The following is a 9,613-nucleotide window of genomic DNA, read 5'->3' on the forward strand; positions in this document are numbered from 1 at the left end:
AATGAAGCTAGCTCTGGAATTAGGAGTTAGACACCTGCGCATATCCAGTGACTCTCTACTAATAGTTAATCACGTGAATGATGAGTTTATAGCCAGAGACTCAAAGATGATTGTGTACCTGAAGATAGCGTAGGAATTAAAAAAAAAAAATTCGAAACTTGCAAGCTTAAGCAGATCCCTAGAGATCAAAACGTGGAAGCAGATGCCTTAGCAACTCTGGGGGCAACATTCAAGCCAACAAAACTATCCAGCATTCCAATAGCACACATGCTAGAGCCTTCCATCCAGAAGGCAGATGAAATAGATAAGGGAGAACTGGAGGATTCATAGAACGGGGAAGGAGTCCAGGCAGTTACAGAGGAAGGCGAGAACTCTCAGCCAACCAGACATCCGCCTGACAAAACAGCCGAACAGGCAAGTGACTGGGATTGGCGTACACCTTACCTAGACTGGCTGCGTCATAGCAAGCTACCAGATGACAAGAAAGAAGTAAGAGCTTTCCGAGTAAAGGCATCCAGGTTCATACTTATTGACGATACACTATTAAGAAAATCACTGGCAGGACCCTACTTACGGTGCCTGGAAAAGGAAGAAGCACAAACTGTGTTGCATGCTCTCCACAGTGGTGAATATGGAAACCATGCAAGGGGCAGGAGTTTGGCAAACAAAGCCCTCAGGCAGGGATACTACTGGTCTACAATTAAGGCAGATGTAGCAGAGTACGCATGCAAATGTATCGCCTGCCAGCGCTCAGCACCAATGATTCATCAGCCGGCAGAACCCTTGCACCCTATCAATTCTCCCTGGCCATTCATGGCATGGGGCATGAACATAGTAGGACCTCTTCCACGAGCCACAAGAAACAGAACCTGGATACTGGCAATGACAGATAACTTCTCCAAATGGATAGAGGTAGAAGCATTCACAGAAATAAAGGCCAAACAAGTCATTTCGTTTATAAAACGAAACATCATTTGCAGGTTTGGTATCCCATCAGAAATCATATGTGACAATGGCTCACAATTCATTTCCAACGACACCGAGGGATACTGTGCCAGGTGGAACATCACCCTAAAAAAGTCAGCACCCAGGACTCCAAAGTCCAACGGGCAAGCTGAGTCCAGCAACAAAATCATCATGGATAACCTAAGAAGGAGGTTACAGGAGTTATGAGGAAAGTGGGTAGATGAATTGCCACTTGTATTGTGGTCAGACAGGACGACACTAAAAGTAGCAACAGGTCAAACACCCTTCAGCCTGGTGTTTGGCGCAGAAGCAGTCATTCCATCAGAGGTTCTAGTTTCTCACTTACAGGTATAAAAATATGACAGAGGAACTGAACAATGCAGAGATGGTCAGAAGCCTGGACACAATTGACGAGCTATGAGAAAGCGCAAAAATACGTCTGGCTGCCTACAAACAGTTAGTGGCCAGGATTTATAATAAGAATGTGAAAGTCAAGCTCCTGGAGGTAGGAGACCTGGTTCTCCGAGAGGTGTTTCAAATCACTAAGAATCGAAAAGTAGGCAAATTCGCCTACAAATGGGAAGGACCATACCAGGTAGAAGGAGTTGTTGGCCATGGTGCATATAGACTGATGACTATGGACGGTCAAATCATACAACGCCCATGGAACATACTTCACCTAAAGAGATATTACTTTTAATAATAAGTAGACTTTAGCCTTTAGAATGATGTACTATGAAAAGCTAAAACATTTCAAAATTAAAATAAAAACCCGGTAGTAGGCATACTGCCAATTTCACTCCTATTTCTGGCATCTCTTACTATTTCAAATTTTAAATTACTGCTAGATGGTGTGGTATGGCAGCGTCCTGGGACCAAAATTACTCTGGTACCCCATGAGATGGCGACAGGTACTTCACACCATTTTAGTAGATTTTTCTATTTTCAGACTTCTCTAAGTACATCACTCTGAATCCTGGTGTCTATGGTACTTTGAAAGGATATCTAGCAGGACAATCAACTGCCAACGCGGGGTGACAAGGCACATGGCACTCCAACATGCCTAACTTATTTTCTCCACAAGGAGCACCCTCACCAGGCGGACTGTGGAACATACGAAAGGGAGCCTGGTTGTGACTAAACACGCTTACCCAGCTACCCCTGATACCACCCCCTAGACGTAGCTCGCACTAATCGCAATTAATTAGGGCCCCAGCATGCATGCACACGAACATGGAACGTAGGGATCTCTGCGCTACCAGAATCCTGCAGCGTCCCATTGGTCCTAGAATGACGATAAACTTGCCTAAATTACGCCCCTGTTGGCTTTAAACGTGATGAACACACCTTATGTCATGAACAAGGTTAAGTAATCCAAAACTGCGGCATACACCTAAATCAGCCATCAGGCTGACACGACAGCTAGCTTAGTCTTGATCAGCCTCTTAAGGATGACAAGACTGGTCTAAATCAGCCTCAGGTTGACACGGCCACTCCTCCTTACATTGCGGCATATAACTAAATCAGCCATCAGGCTGACACGGCAGCTAACTGAGTCAGAAAGTCGACCTTTTTAGGATGACATGACTCGCCTAAATTAGCCAGACAGGCTGACACGGCAGTTTCCTAAACTAAGGAAATCTAAGAAATAAGCACAAGATATAAATTAAACCTTGCCAAAACCGCGACAAGGATATTCCAAAATATGGCCAAAATACGGTCTCTGAGTTTTAACGGCCACCTTGGCGGAACAGCCAGAAAAATTTTAAAACTTACAAGTCTTCCACATCTGGGCCAGACTGCCAAAACGTTCGTTAAAAAAAAAAACAACAACAACTTAATTATCGGTCACATTAATGACCTCCACCTCTGGCACCTCCTCTGCCTGCTGACCTCCTGTTTTAGGTACCGCACCAGCTGTAATACTACGTATTTATGAGTCTTGGGGTACTCTATCGAGTAGGCCTTACTCTGTCGAGTAAGGGCGTGTTGCAGAATAAAAGAGTTTCTGACCTGTTGGGTACTCGATCGAGTAACGTGGGTACTCGATCGAGTATAGGGGCACTCGATCGAGTACCTTAGCTACTCGATCGAGTAGCCGGTTTACGGGGGCTGTTTTCTCGGGTTTTGTTAATAATGCGATTAGAGTATATAATACTTCCGTCATTGTTCCTAAATCACTTTTCAAAACTTAATCACTGTGAGAAGAGAAAGCAAACTACGTTATTAGCTTTAATCGCATTGTTGGCAAATCCCGGAGCTTGGAAGGTCGGATTCCACTTTCCTTTATACCGTTGTGATCCTTGCGTCGATGGTAAGACCTATATACCATTTTTATGATGTTTCTTTAAAGTTGGTTAAACCCTAGTTTGGGTATTTGGGGGTTTTGTTGTTTGTATGCTTGGCAGTGATTATGTGTTTGTATATTAGGAGGAGGATTCGTAGAGGAAGCTTTTTGATATCAGCTGCGAGATCGTCTGATTGTTGTGCTTTCCAGGTAGGGTTTCCCTACTCAGTATTACTTACATAATGTGTGGTGATTGTGCTGTAGTTAGTGTGGTTGATTGATTCAGACGGTTGTGATTATACATTGTTGATAGATTCAGACGGTTGTTGATATTGTGATTGTGATTGTTTGTCTATGGTTCTCGAGATGCGTTCTCGGCTGAGTGGAGTCACTTGTGGGAGTGGCTTCACGTCCTAGTATCACCCTTCGTGGAACCCGCCACGGAAGGGGATGTGCACATTAATGGGATAGGGTTATCGCTTGGTATGATGAGCGGGGATTTGGTGGGTACGGCTGCGGTCCCCCAACGCGCGGGTCCAGTGGACGATCGGTGACGGAGATGGAGTGGAGTGGATGATTGTGTATGATTGTATGAGTTTGTATTGTTTCTTTTTTCATTGGTTATATAATTTATGTAAATAAATCTTGACCCCGATTATTGTTTTAAAACTGCGGTGATCCATTCGGGATGGTGAGCGATATTGAGCGGTATGAGTTGAGTACGGGATAGATAGGATGTGCCACGATCTGATGATAGAAGTCTTCCATTGTAGCTTAGTAGTTTTTATAAACATTTCGATTAGATCGATAAAATGCAGACTTTGAGAATATGTATTTGTACTTTTGGTTTTGGTTTTGAGATTGTAACCTTTCACTAAGTATTTCTATTTAAACGTTGTTTCATTATTGTTTATTTGATTATCATTGCCTCGGGTAACCGAGATGGTAACATCCTTATACCTGGGTGGTCCTGGTAAGTCACTTGGAGTATGGGGGTGTTACAAAATGGTATCAGAGCGACGATCCCGAAACCTGTAACCAATGAACCCAATGAATATAGGGAGTCAATTAAAATGAACCCGGGGTAAAGGTTGTAGGAGCTAATGCAAAGGCTTGGGAAACGTCCTAAAGTCGCGAAATCGCCCTACGATTTTCAACCGGTCACATGGGGGGTGTATGTCAAGTCGTATATGTTGTTTGTCAGCTTGTGTGTGGATGTGATGAAGTATGACGTAATTGTTGAATGCTTGGAGTTGAAGGTTGAGAATATGAATGAAAGGTTGATGAGACATATAGAACTGTGTTGGAATAAGAAGCATGTTGGATGTTTACTATGTGGCATTTGATCATATGATATAACCGTTTCGTTGATTTTATGAAAAGCTTGGTAGAATTGCATGCTTAGCTATATCACATGTTGCGTTTATAATGTTGCTTAGTATGTTGGGAGATGTGAGATAACATGCGGGTAGTTATGCGAATCAGCATGACTCGATCGAGTAGGGGGGGGTACTTGATCGAGTAGGTGAGATACTCGGTCGAGTGGGTTTAACTCGATCGAGTGGGTATTTGACGATTTTGAATCCAGAATCGTGTTTTTGGGCACTCGATCGAGTACCTCGGGCACTCGATCGAGTACCTCGGGCACTCGATCGAGTAGGGGGTCACTCGATCGAGTAGCCGGGCTACTCGGTCGAGTATGTTTGAGGTCAGAAGGTCTGTTTGGGTTCTGGAGTCGAGGCACTCGATCGAGTATGTTGGGCACTCGATCGAGTAGCCTCTTACTCGATCGAGTGTGTTCTGGGCAGCCTGTTTTCGTGTTTTGAGGTTCTAGTGCGTATGTTTATGTCTACCCTTTCTTATATAGTTTCAAGATGCCGCCCAAGAGAAACGCGTACTATGCGAGAGCTGAGACCATGAACATAGATGATGTTGTTAAGATGTTGGAGCACCAAGATGCTCTTACCGAGGCCTTAAAGAAAGTGAATAAAGATAAGGAGGTTGATCACTCTAAGATCAGTCTCTATATAGCGAGGTTTAACCCAAAAGAGTACACGGGAATCGGGGAACCAAACCTTCTTGACAACTGGCATCGTGAGATGGAGAACATTCTGGACCTGGTCCATTGTCCTGATGAGATGAGAGTAGAAGTAGCTGCGTTCTACCTGAGGGTAGCAACTGGCAAGTGGTGGGATACGGTGAAGGTGGGTGCTAGGGAGATGTATGTGAATCAGGGCTTACCTGCTATACCTTGGGAAGAGTTTCGGAGGGCTATGAGGAAGGAGTTTGTACCGGAACATGTGAGGAGTAAGCTGAGAGAGGAGTTTGATGGATTTAAGATGACATCGATATGTCGATTCTTTGAGTATTACAAGCGATTTAATGAGAAGTCTAGGTATCTTTTGAGGATATGGGTCCGAGTGAGGAGAACACGGCGAGCTTTGAGAGAGGGTTGACACCCAAGATTATGGATAAGTTACCCGTGGGAGTCCTTACCGATGTTAAGGAAGCTTATGAGAGGGCTGAGAGAGCTGAGAGGCTAGTTGAGATGGCTCAGGAGAGAGTGAGTGAGAAAAGAAAGGCTGAGAGTGAGGGTGAAGGCCAATCTAGTCACAAGAAAGGCAACCACAATCAAGCTAATGGGGTTTTCTTCTGGGTCAGGATTCAGTGCTGGGGCTTCCTATCGGCGTGGCCGTGTGAGTGGTAGTGGTAGTTGGGGGATGAGTTGATATGGCTGTGGCGGTTTAGGCCACAATAGACATGAGTGCACGAGTGCAGGAGCTTTCGGGGGTCGGCTCGGGGAGCTATTCTCGGGGACACCGCACGAGTTATGCGAGCAACGGACCCGGTGGGTCATGGTCTAACCGGGAAGTCGAGCTATCGGGGTGGAGGTAACCGCAATGGCGGTAATTCTTATCAGAAACCAGCTACGAACAACAACAACAATCGGGGTCGGGTGCTAAGCCGACCACATCGGCCCGATCTTGTCGGGAGGTGGACGAAAGACCGATGGAAAGTTGTTCATGATGGACAAGAAAGCAGGTGAGGAGGATGCACATGTTATCAGTGGTACTTTTCTTGTTAACGGTATTCCTACCTTTGTTTTGTTTGATTCGGGCGTCTCGATCGTTTGTATCTTGAGTCATGTTAAACGGTTGGGTTTGAGGGTATATGAGTCTGTAAGTGAGAAAGTTTTTATACCTTCGGGTGAGTCCGTATCATGTGGGAGGTTGTTTAGAGATGTATCTATGATAGTTGGGCAAGTTTATCTTTGTAGACTTGCTAGAGTTTCCTTTTGACGGTTTTGAGATGATAGTCGGGATGGATTGGTTAGGAAAGTATAAAGCTAAGATAGACTGTCATCAAAAGAAAGTGTCTTTGAGAGGGCCTAAGGGTGTTAGTGTGTCTTATCGTGGGTTTCTAGTCAAACCCAAAGTTAAGTTGATTGCGGTTGTCACCTTGACGTCTTATCGAGGAAGGATGTCCTTTGATCTTGTGCCATGTGAGAGATGACCGGATAGAGAGTCCGACAGTTGATCGAGATACCGATGGTGGGAGAGTTTACGAGATGTTTTTCCGAGAGAGATTCCGGGGTTACCACCGAAGAGGGAGATAGATTTCACCGTTGAGTTGAAACCGGGGACGGGGCCAATCTCTAAGGCACCGTACCAGATGGGTCCTAAAGAGATGGAGGAGCTCAGGAAACAGTTAGATGATCTGATAGAGAAGGGATATATTAGACCTAGTGTATCGCCGTGGGGAGCACCAGTTCTTTTCGTGAAGAAGAAAGATGGGAGTTTGAGGTTGTGCATAGATTACAGAGAGCTGAACCGAGTGACAGTGAAGAATAAGTATCCTTTGCCAAGGATAGATGACCTGTTTGATCAGTTGAGTGGTGCATCAGTCTTTTCCAAGATTGATTTGAGGTCGGGATACCATCAGGCGAAGATTAGAGAGATGGACATACCAAAGACCGCTTTCACGTCGAGGTATGGTCATTATGAGTACGTGGTGATGCCGTTTGGGTTATCTAATGCACCGGCTGTGTTTATGGATTTGATGAACAGAATCTTGAGGCTTTTTGACACAAGTTCGTGGTGGTGTTTATCGATGACATCTTAGTCTACTCTAAGACTAAGGAGGAGCATGAGAAGCATCCGAGGATTGTGTTGCGGACTACGAGGGAGCATGAGTTGTATGCTAAGCTGTCCAAGTGTGAGTTAAGTTAGAGAAAGTTGCTTTTCCTGGGGCATGTGATCTCTAAGGAGGAGAGTAGTGTGGATCCGGCGAAGATTGAGGCAGTGACAAAGTGGGAAGCACCAAAGAATGTTGCTGAGATCAGGAGTTTCTTGGGTTTAGCTGGATACTACAGACGGTTCGTGAAAGATTTCTCCGAGATAGCTAGACCTATGACAGCTTTGATGAGGAAAGAGAACAGGTTTCGTTGGGATGAGAGTTGTGAGAAGGCGTTCCAAACATTAAAGGAGCGTTTGACCACAGCTCCTATCTTGGCATTACCTGAAGGGATCGAGAACTTTGAGGTTTATACAGATGCCTCAAAGAATGGGTTGGGATGTGTGTTGATGCAGAACGGTAAGGTGATTGCCTATGCTTCTAGGCAATTGAAGCCGTATGAGGAGAATTATCCTACACATGATCTAGAGTTGGGTGCAGTGGTGTTTGCTCTCAAGATTTGGAGGCATTACCTTTATGGGGCGCCCGTTAAGGTATTTTCAGATCAGAAGAGTCTCAAGTACATCTTCACTCAAAAGGAGTTGAACATGAGACAGAGGAGGTGGATGGAGCTGATTGGCGATTATGACATGGATATTATCTACCATGAAGGGAAAGCCAATGTGGTTGCAGATGCTTTGAGTAGGAAGAGTGTACATTCTTTGTGTACAGCTCTATCTTTGATGAGGTTGAGAGATGAGGTGGGGAAGTTTGGTATACATATGATGCAGAGAGGAGATGCTGTGGGAGATTTGACAGTACAGCCTGATATTTATGAGGATATTCGTGGTAAACAGGCTTTGGATCCTAAGATGGTTGAGTGGAGAGCTGGAGTTGAGAAAGGGACAGTGTCTCGATTCTCCATTCATACAGATGGTAGTTTGAGGTTCGATGGTAAGTGGTGAGTCCCTAATGATGACGAGCTGAAAAAGACAATCATGACAGAGGCACATTGTACACCATATTCAGTACATCCAGGTGGTGACAAGCTATACAAGGATTTGAAGAACACGTTTTGGTGGCCTGGGATGAAGAAAGAAACAACATAGTTTGTGGCCCGTTATTTGACATGCCAGAGAGTTAAAGGGGAACAGCGACGACCACAAGGTAAGATTCAGTCTTTAGAGGTACCTGAGTGGAAGTGGGAATCCATTTCTATGGATTTTATCGTGGGTTTGCCAAAGAGTCAACAGGGTAACAACCTGATATGGGTAATAGTGGATCGACTGACCAAGTCAGCTCATTTTGTGCCAATGAAAGATATATGGACTAAAGCACAATTAGCTAAGGCCTACAGGAAGAATGTGCTTAAGTTACACGGAGTCCCTAAGGACATAGTGTCTGACAGAGATGCGAGATTTATCTCAAGGTTTTGGAAAGAGTTGCAGGAATCTTTGGGAACAACTTTGAAGATGAGTACGACTTTTCATCTGCGACAGACAGTCGGTCAGACTGAAAGAACAATAAAAACTCTTGAGGATATGTTACGAGCTTGTGTGATGGACTTTGGTGGTAGCTGGGAACAAAGGTTGGATTTGATAGAGTTTTCTTACAACAACAGCTATCACACTAGTATTGACATGGCACCGTTTGAGGCTTTATATGGGAGGAGATGCAGGAGTCCGATTTGTTGGGACGACAGTCCTGAGGCAGTGGTTCTAGGACCAGAGATGGTACATGAGATGGTTGAATAGATAAAGATGATCAGGGAACGGATGAGAGCAGCTCAGGATAGGCAAAAGAGTTATGCAGATCTTCATCGCCGGGATATAGAGTTTCAGGTTGGGGATAAGGTTCTTCTGAAAGTGTCTCCTATGCGTGGGGTTATGAGATTTGGGAAGAAAGGCAAGCTGAGCCAGAAGTTCATCGGTCCTTATGAGATCTTAGAGAGAGTTGGGGAAGTTGCTTATCGTCTGGCTTTACCTGCTGCGTTAGAGAGAGTGCATAATGTGTTTCATGTATCGCAGTTGTGGAAGTATGTGAGTGACCCGTCACATGTGTTAGAGGTAGAGAACTGAGAGCTAGATGAGTCTTTATCATATCTTGAGGTACCTAAGCAGATTCTTAATCGGAAGGTTAGGAAGACTAGGAGTGGTGAGACAGTTTTGCTTAAGATCCTTTGGTCTA

This window comes from Silene latifolia, chromosome Y (genome assembly GCF_048544455.1).
Source record: "Silene latifolia isolate original U9 population chromosome Y, ASM4854445v1, whole genome shotgun sequence".
NCBI classification, from domain to species: Eukaryota; Viridiplantae; Streptophyta; class Magnoliopsida; order Caryophyllales; family Caryophyllaceae; genus Silene; species Silene latifolia.